The sequence below is a fragment of the Lissotriton vulgaris genome, chromosome 7, assembly GCF_964263255.1.
Source record: "Lissotriton vulgaris chromosome 7, aLisVul1.2, whole genome shotgun sequence".
Taxonomy (NCBI): domain Eukaryota; kingdom Metazoa; phylum Chordata; class Amphibia; order Caudata; family Salamandridae; genus Lissotriton; species Lissotriton vulgaris.
This window is the reverse complement of record NC_141695.1, coordinates 306,239,438-306,248,870: the sequence shown is the minus strand read 5'-3', so window position 1 is coordinate 306,248,870 and position 9,433 is coordinate 306,239,438. Positions and strand designations below refer to the sequence as shown.

At 47.7% G+C, this 9,433-nt stretch overlaps 1 pseudogene; it reads right to left on the bottom strand.

The window, feature by feature from the left end:
• Positions 1-5,428: 5,428 nt before the first annotated feature.
• LOC147701432 (uncharacterized) lies at positions 5,429-7,337 on the bottom strand (annotated as a pseudogene).
• Between the last annotated feature and the right edge of the window lie 2,096 nt (positions 7,338-9,433).

Genomic DNA, 9,433 nt, shown 5'->3' with positions numbered 1-9,433 from the left:
AGCGGGGTCCTCACAATTAAGTACAATGCAATCGCCCTGTAAACTTTTTTTGGTATCGCCAATCCAAAACACTCTTCTCATTGAAATAATTCTGCTATGATTAGATGCATGGAGAGGTCTGTTTTGGCTCAACCACTGCAGTACCTTGTTGCGCAAAGACCAAGGGGGTTCGTCTATGCCATCTGCCAGCTCGGTGACCCCAGTAAGTATGACAGTGTATGGGGTCGCCTCGGGCGGCAGATGTATCGGACGCCTGTACCTTGGGCCTTTCCTCTCATTGGCCTGTGGCTGGGGTGGTTGGGCTTTTTGTGATGTCTGTGGGGTATCCTTCTGCTTCGCTACTTGGCTATTTGACTCCACGGGAGCCGGGGTTTTTTGAGGGTTATCAATGGGGCCTTTTTGTTTTCCAATCCCTTCTGTTGGGGCAGGTTTTGAAGTAATTTGTTTGTTTTGCCTGTCGTTTTTTAGAGCTTCAGTGTTTGCAACTCTTTCGAGCGGCAGGGGCTTGGGTCGGGTAACTGGTAAAGACGGGGGTTGAGCCGGGTTATTTGTGTCTTTCGCGATCCCCAGGCCCTTGGCAGGTGTACCCAGTGATTTCTGCTTGAAATCTGGGGTATTTAATTTAGCTAATTGCTTCTCAATAATCATGATGCTCTTTTCCAATGGTTGCAGATGGTGTTTTAGCAACAACCCCATGCTTTTTGTGATGAAATCATGTAGTGTTACACATGCGGTGCATGGTTTCTGTGTGCCACCCCCGAGGGCTTGGTTCTCTGTCAGCTCTCGGAGACCAGCGTCATGTGAGGTCAATATACAATCAGCACCACTATTGGTAGGGATCAGTTGATCTGACAGAATTGTATCAGTAGTTGGGTTAAGGGAGGTCGTGATGTTATGCAGAGCTGATGTGGTCTTGTGTGGGGTCATCTCTGTGTTTTGCCTCTTAGCTATGGCACCCTCCCGCTTGCCCGTAGAATTAGGGTCTACGATATCCACCTGATTATGGGAAAATTGTAGATCTGGTGTTTTTTCCAAGTCCTCACTGGAGTTGGACCCCAGTGAGAGTTGGGTGGCGGATAGATCGACAATATTTGGAACCGTGTGTATTAATGCGTTTGTGTTGTCAGCTTGCTTAAACAGTGGAATAATTGGACCCTGTTGAGTAGGGGTTTGTGCAGAAGCCAGGGGTCCCATGGACGATCTTCTTGCAACCTCCAATTCATGAGATAACCTACGTTCTAAGATGTGTATGCTTTTGTCTATGACCTCGTGGGTCTTAGTAATGAATAAGTCTATAGGGCCAGTGATATCGGTTAGGTTAGGGGTCTTTTTACTTCTAGTGCGCTTATTCATTGTTGAGCCAAGTACGACAAAATTAATAATAAGTGCGGGTCAAATACAATGTCAAAATCCAACAGGGGGTCACAGATAGAAGTAGCGGGCTGAAAATGTGAATGTAAATACCGTGGCCCAGTCCAGTCCTGCTCAGTCTGGAACGGGCTGAAACGGGCCCGCCCTTGGCCCAGGCTTCGCCCGGCATCCCGCGAGACGGGGGTGACGCTGTATTTAGGCGCCTCCTGACGCGCAAATGTCGCGGGGGCTGCCGCTATGGCTGCTGGGTCTAGTAGTTTTCTTGGCCCTTCCACCGCTCTCCACACGGCGGCCAAACCCCTGTAGACAGAAGGAGTCGGGCGGCGGGAGGCCTCGGAGCCGATTTGAATTCTCCCTCGTCAGGCAGTCAGCAGGATTCACCCGTGGATGCTGCTACAGAAAGGTAAGGTGCAAAGGTGCAAAGCGTCCCACTACAGACTCAATCCACAGGACTCACCCATCATTAGACATGGCCCAAACTCATGGTCCATCCTCTACCCCTCGAATCTCTCCAAAAACGCCAAGAAAAACTTCAAACAAAACTACTTATTGGTCACCATGAAACTCTTTTTGTCGCTAACTACTTTAGCCTCTCCTCCTTAATTAAAAACAACTATATGAACAATAGTTACTTACCTGTAAACAGGTGGTTCTCCAGTATTGGTGTCTTTCATAGATTCACATGCCTGAATCATTCTCCGTCGTCGGAGTGGGAGTCCCACGGTACATAAAAAAGCAATAAAATGCCATAATACATATAGCAAATATCAGAAGTACCCAACCAGGAAGTAAAGTAGCACCAGCTACAGTAGAAAAAACCTTCTCAATCGTGAATATCCTAGTCATTATGTATTAGTCCAAACTGCAGCCAATCAGGCGACAGCACCCACCAGAATGTTCTCCCCAGAGGCTCAGGCTCTCAGATTTTCTCGCACAGGAGTGAAACCCCATAATGCCTGAGTGAGTCTCTGGGGGGAGGCGGGCGGGTTGCATGTGAATCTATGAAAGACACCAATACTGGAGAACCACCTGTTTACAGGTAAGTAACTATTGTTCTTCTCCAGTATTAGGGGTGTCTTTCATAGATTCACATGCCTGAATCAGAATAGTAAGCAGTACTCCTAGCATAACGCTTGTAGACGTCAGAGTATCAAATATATATATACATATATATATATATATATACACAGATAAATGAATAACAATAATCATCAACATCTGAATAACGTCTAAAGAGCATAGAGGAGGAGGTGGAAACAGAGGCTCACCTTATTTCAAAAGATTGCGCAGCACTGCTCTTCCAACCGAAGCATCTGCGTCGTCTGCTGAATCTAGACAGTAGTGTCTAGTAAAGGTGTGTCTGCTAGACCATGTAGCAGCTCTGCAGATCTGTCGAAGAGGCACACCAGCAAAAAGGACAGTGGAAGAGCTAACCGCCCTTGTAGAATGTGCTCTTGGCAAGGCCTGTAAGGGTCTACCGGCCTGCTGATGACAAAGTCCAACTGTAGAGGAGACCCATCTAGCAATGGTCTGTTTTGAAACTGCACAGCCCTGGCGCTGCCGGCCATAAGCCACGAACAGTTGGTCTGTCTTGCGGATGGCAGAGGTTCTTGATAGGTAAAACTTAAGACATATTCTAATATCCAACGAATGCAATGCTCGTTCAGCCAGAGAATGTGGGGTTGGAAAGAATGTCTTCAGATGAAAATCCAAAGGCACTTTTGGCATGTACATTGGATTAGTACGTAGTACTACAGAGTCCGTGGTGAATTGGATGAAAGGCGATCTAGATGTAAATGCCTGAATATCGCTAACCCTTCTAGCAGATGTTAAAGCGAGTAACAATGACACTTTCCATGTTAAAAATGTCAGGTCCACCTTATGGATCGGCTCGAAAGGGTGACGCATGGGCTGAGTTAGCACGACATTCAGATGCCATGTAGGAGGAGGTTTCCGCACATGCGGAAACATACAAAACAATCCTTTGAAAAATTGCCGTATGATCCGCACAGAAAACAAAGAATTTGATCCATCTTGACAAAATCTAGAAATGGCAGCCAGGAAGACCTTAAGAGTAGAATGGCCAAACCCAATCTGGCCAAGTGCAAAAATAAGGGAAGAATTTGCTCTGGTTTGGCATGAATGGGATGAAGACCATTAGACTGGCACCATGCACAGAAATGCCTCCACTTAAATTTGTAGGTCTTGATCGTAGACAGAGCTCTGGCTTTCGCCAGTACCTCCTGGCAATCCTGTGGAATGTTTAAGTGTGCAAATTCCATGTGCTGAGGAGCCAAGCTGACAATTTCAGCGAGTTCTGGATGGTACACCCTGCCCTTCTGGGTGGAGAGAAGATTCGGAATGCGAGGAAGTTGGATAGGGTTGCATTCTGAGAGAAGGAGTAGCTCGGTGAACCAGTATTGCCGGGGCCATCGTGGAGCAATCAGTATCAACCCGCATGGCTGCTTCTTCATCTTCTTGATGACTTTCGGGATCAGAGGTAGCGGTGGAAAAGCGTAAGCGAATATTTGATTCCAATTCATCGAAAGGGCATCCCCGCACGAGTCCTTGTGGGGAACCCAGCTTGCAAAGTATGGGCATTTCCGGTTCTGGTGCGTCGCAAACAAGTCCAGATCCGGATGCCCCCAAGTCTGAAAGATGCGGTCTAGAGATGGTTGATGTAGTTCCCACTCGTGAGTGCAGCCTGTGGATCTGCTGAGAGAGTCCGCTAACACATTCGCGATTCCCGGGACATGGACAGCTGACAGATGGATATTGTGAGTCAGGGCCCAACTCCAAATCTCTTGTGCCTGTTGCGACAGCCGGGCTGATCTTGTGCCTCCCTGTTTGTTTAGATAATGCATGCAGGTGGTGTTGTCTGTCCGAATCAAGACTGTGGCGCCTTCTAGGGTCGCCTGAAAGGACTTCAGGGCTAGAAAGATGGCGTGCAATTCTAGCCTGTTTATGTGCCATCTCATTTGAATTTTGTTCCATTTTCCGCTGACCGTCATGCCTCCTCGCATTCGAGGTGTTATTTGTATGATATCCTCGAAGGACCCCGACACCTGTAACCACTGGCGACTGAGCTCCTCTTGCAAGGGCCTCATCCGAAGACGACAGTTGGGGGTGAGAAGAATACAGGAAGAAATCATCCCGATGAAGGACTTGAACATGCGCACTGAAACGCACCTTTTTAACAACAGTGCCGCAGCCAACCGTTGTATCTTTTCCTGTCTCTCCTTTGAGATAAATACTTGGGAGAGCTTGGTGTCCAGTGTCGCTCCCAAGAAAAGTCTTTCTCCTTGCTGGCGTGAGGTGCGATTTCTCGAAGTTCACTGAGAAACCCAGACTTTGCATCAGTGACAGAGTTTTTTGAATGTGAGTTTTTACCATGTCGAAAGAACTGGCCTTGATAAGGCAATCGTCTAGATATGGATATATCTGTATCGACTGCAATCGAAGGTGGGCTGCCACCGGGGCCAGTATCTTAGTGAACACTCTGGGGGCTGAGCGCAGTCCAAAGGGAAGAACTTTGAACTGGAAGTCCCTGCCAGCCACTCTGAACCTTAGAAACTTCCGGTGCCTGGGAAAAATTGGAGCATGGAAGTATGCATCCTGAACGTCGAGTTTTGCCATATACTCTCCTGCCGAAAGAAATTGGAGGATTTCTTGAAGTGTCAGCATCCTGAATGACAGTTTTTTGAGGAATTTGTTTAGGGCACGCAGGTCGAGGATGGGTCGCCATTCCCCCGCCTTCTTGCGAATAAGGAAAAATCTTGAGTAGAAGCCTTTTCCTTTCTGATGATGAGGTACCCTTTCTATTGCTCCCTTCCGAATCATAGTGTTGATCTGGGCAAACAGCTCCTTGAGATGTGCTGGAGGCGGTCCTCTTGGGGGGGAATTTGGAGGAGTGTTTACGAATTCCAAAATGTGACCACTGGCTACCACATCCAGAACCCACTTGTCTGTGGTAATCTTGGACCAATTTAAGTAATTTTGGGATATTTTTCCTCCAATTTGGTTCAGGTTGGGACAAAGTGGCGGCAGGATGCATTTCTCACTTCTTATTGTCTCTTCCGCGATAGTTGGATTTTCCTCAAGACTGAGAGAAATTTCCTTTTCTCTGTCCGTAAGTCTGTTGACGATATGGCTGGTATCTTTGGTTTCCCTGGGCGGACGTATAGGAGCGCTGTTGGTTATAGCCTCCTCTATTAGAGAAATTCCCTCTTCCTCTTGCTCCACGAAAGGAAGACTTCCTGTATTGTAAAGTGCCCAGCGAACGTGCTGTCTCAGTATCCTTCTTGATGGCTTATAGAGCATCGTCAACATGCTTTCCAAATAAATACTCTCCATCAAATGCCATATCTATAATCCTTGTTTGGACCTCCTGCCGAAAGGATGTTGCCTTCAACCATCCTTGCCTCCTGAGAACAGCTGCACCCGCTAGCTGACGAAAACCTGTGGCAGCAATGTCCACTGCAGCATCAATCATCTCAGACGAGACGCACGCTCCTTCCTGAAGGATCTTCTTTGCTTCAGCTCGATCTGGCTTGGGGAGTTTGTCCACATACGGCGAGATGTCCGACCACATCTGCCTATCGTATCTCCCTAATATGGCTAGAGAGTTAGCGGCTCTAATAGTTGTAGCTGCAATTGTAGAAACTTTTTTCCCGATAGAATCTAGACGTCTCCCGTCTTTGTCTGGCGGAACAGAGACCTGAGATGTTGGGTTAGAAGACCTCTTTTGCGCTGCCTGCGCTACCACAGAGTCTGCTTTCGCTTGTCCAATGAGGCACGCTGGAGATGAATTTGGCGCCCTATATTTTTTATCCACTCTCGGGAGCACTGCTGGCAAAGAATTTGGCTTGGACATGATCTTCAGTCCTTCCTTCCATATGAATTCTATGATTGGAATGGTCCAACTCTGTTTTTGTGGCGTAGACTTGAAGTCATACAAGAAGCAGTCTTCTTGTTTTGACTCCATAGTTATCATGAACCTCTTTGTTGCTCTATCCATGATCCTGTGGAATGAGGCAATGTGCACAGGAGGTGACTCTGATGTAGTAGGTTCTGCCGGAGAGGGGGTGTTTGCATTGTAATCCCCATACTCCGACGATTCTGACCTATTGTCTAATTCTCCTTCTTCTTGCTCCTCATGATCTGAGTACTCTTCATCTCCTGTTTGAGGAGCTGTGACTTGTGACGCAGACAATGCTGGACGTCCTTCCTCCATCGTCACAGAAACAACTGGCTGTGCCTGCTTTGAAAGCGGCGTCGCTATTTTAGGTCTTGGCGTAGATACCTGAGAGTCACCTGACTCTGAAGGTGGGAAACGCCTATAATAGTCGCTGAGCATGTACTGTAGATTGCAAAATAATTCCTCAGGCATTTGCATGCCGGGAGCAGGCCTGTCCTCATGTGACAAAGGCTCCGTTTCATGCATTTCTTCCTCCATATCATCTTGAATCTTAATTTGGAGGTCAGACGGACTTCTGGCTGCTCCAAAGTTTTCATCTTCATAGGATACTTCCTCATCCGAATCCAAACGTTTCTCTGGCACTACTAGCGTAGAAGGAATCGCCTCATTAGTAGCCCTTTTCTTCAACAGCGTAGCTGTAGTTGCAGGTGATGGTAACGGTATCCTCGATGACTGTGCTGACCAGACTTGTAAGGTAGTGCAGCTTGACAGTGGTGGCGTCGATGGGATCTCCTCCGTCGCCGACGAACCTGCCTTTTGCTGCTGAATTGTTTGCCTCGTCGACGGTAACGTCGTCGACGGGGACGTTGTCGAGGTCGTCGACTGTACCTTCGTCAACGTGGATTTTCATCGTCGACAAGGATTTCATCGTCGACGGTAACGTCGTCGGCGAGAGCTTCGTCGACGGCAAAATTTTCTTCGTCGACGGGGAGCCAACCGTCGACATCAGATTCGTAGACGAGGAGCTCGTCGACGGTACCTTAGCCATCGTCGACGGGACTATAGTCGACTACGAGATAGGCCTGATCTGCACATGAACCAGCGTAGGCGATGAGGCCGAAGACATCACTAGAGCCGGCTTCGGTGAGGAGAAAGTCATAGTGCAGGTGGTAGACGTGGCCACATGAGAGGAAACACAATCCTTTTTTGACGTTGAAATTGTCAAAGGTGGCAACTGAGGAGGCACAGACTTTGAAGATTTCTTGGGAACTGCAGATTTCCCAGACTTCTTAGAGGGCATACTATCCATCCTAACAGGTGGAAGAGTCTTTTTTGAATCACTAGGCCCAGAAGTATCCAGAGAGGATTGGGCCTTCTTTGTCACCTTCGCCCTTGGAGATGAAACTTCAGTTTCAGCCTTCCTCTTAACAGAAATTAGTGAAGAACCAGAGGCAACGCTTCCTACCTCAGACAAAGGGTCCTCCTTGTCCTTGAGTCTGTTAAGCCACAACAGCAGTCGTCCTTCTCTGTCCCTGATGGTCTTAGGGGGGAAGGTCCGGCAGATCTTGCACTCCTTTGCCTTATGGTCAGGATAAAGACAATATAAACATTTTTTGTGGGGATCTTCTTTGAATAGCCTTTGCTTCCCACAAGAATCACAGGCCCTGAACAGGGATTTAGAAGTAGACATCTGAAAAACTTGAAGAAACTAACTAATCTTGAAGAAAACTGAGCATAGCTCAGGGAGACTCCCTTCACACGACGTGCGGTAGAGAATCTGAGAGCCTGAGCCTCTGGGGAGAACATTCTGGTGGGTGCTGTCGCCTGATTGGCTGCAGTTTGGACTAATACATAATGACTAGGATAGTCACGATTGTGAAGGTTTTTTCTACTGTAGCTGGTGCTACTTTACTTCCTGGTTGGGTACTTCTGATATTTGCTATATGTATTATGGCATTTTATTGCTTTTTTATGTACCGTGGGACTCCCACTCCGACGACGGGGAATGATTCAGCAGGTGAATCTATGAAAGACACCCCTAATACTGGAGAATTTTTACTCCAAACGTCCCTCCAAATGGAAAAGCATCTTCCTCCACCACGTCCCGATCACTAAATCATGTAAAATCCCATAAGGTTTTAAATTGTCCACCTCCCATTCTCATGCATTCCCCTGCGAAATAGACGTCTCCATTGTCTAATCCGGTAACATCCTTATCCAAGCTTCTGAAAATCACCTCACTATCTTTGAACAACATGTCAGCACCTTTTCCTACTTCTTATCCATCCCACCTCCTAACTCTTCACCCTCTTAACAGACTGACACCCTTATCCTCAACCCCTCACTCCACCGACACTTCCACTACGTAATGTCTCACAAACCTTACTATCCATCCCTCTTCCTAACTCTATACCCTCTAAACTGACTGACCCCCTCCACCCTCCTCTTCCTTGTCCTCAACCCCTCACCCTACAGACACCTCGTCCACGTATGTTGACTCTCTAACTGAATCCTCCAATATCCCCCTTTGCTAGCACCCCTTCCCTCATCTGGCCACCCCAACAACTTTCACAGCCTCTTAAACGCTTCATCATCCTTATGACTTCTTACCACCCACCACTAGACAACCCCTACCTCAATGCCCCCTCCCAGTACCTTCCCCCAGCAGTTCCTATCATTCAACTGCCCATCCAAACTTCACCTCCCCCTAACTGCCTTCCCCCCTTAACCAGGTTGTCACTCCCCCCTCTTGACCCCTTCCCATCTCAGACTCTATCTAACATTGAAAGTTCTCTCCTTTCCCTGTCATCAAAACTCTCCCAGCTCAGGAATGATCCTAACCTGTCATACGAACTTGCTCAACTCAGGAAAGATTTTAACTCCCTCTCCTTTAAAATCCGTCTTAACCCTGTGATCTCCCCAAACCATGACTCACAAAACACCTCCAAATCTCAACATTGAAGATTCGTCCTCCGCTGCAAGGGTTCCCATAGGCCTTCCCGCGCTGCAAACCATCTCTCTCTTCAGACCTCCTCGACCTCTGTAACTCTTACCTCCCTAACTATCCAACTGACCTTCCCAGCCCCCACTCTACCAACCCTGTGATCCTGGGGACGAGCAGAATCCCTTCATCCCCCATCTTAC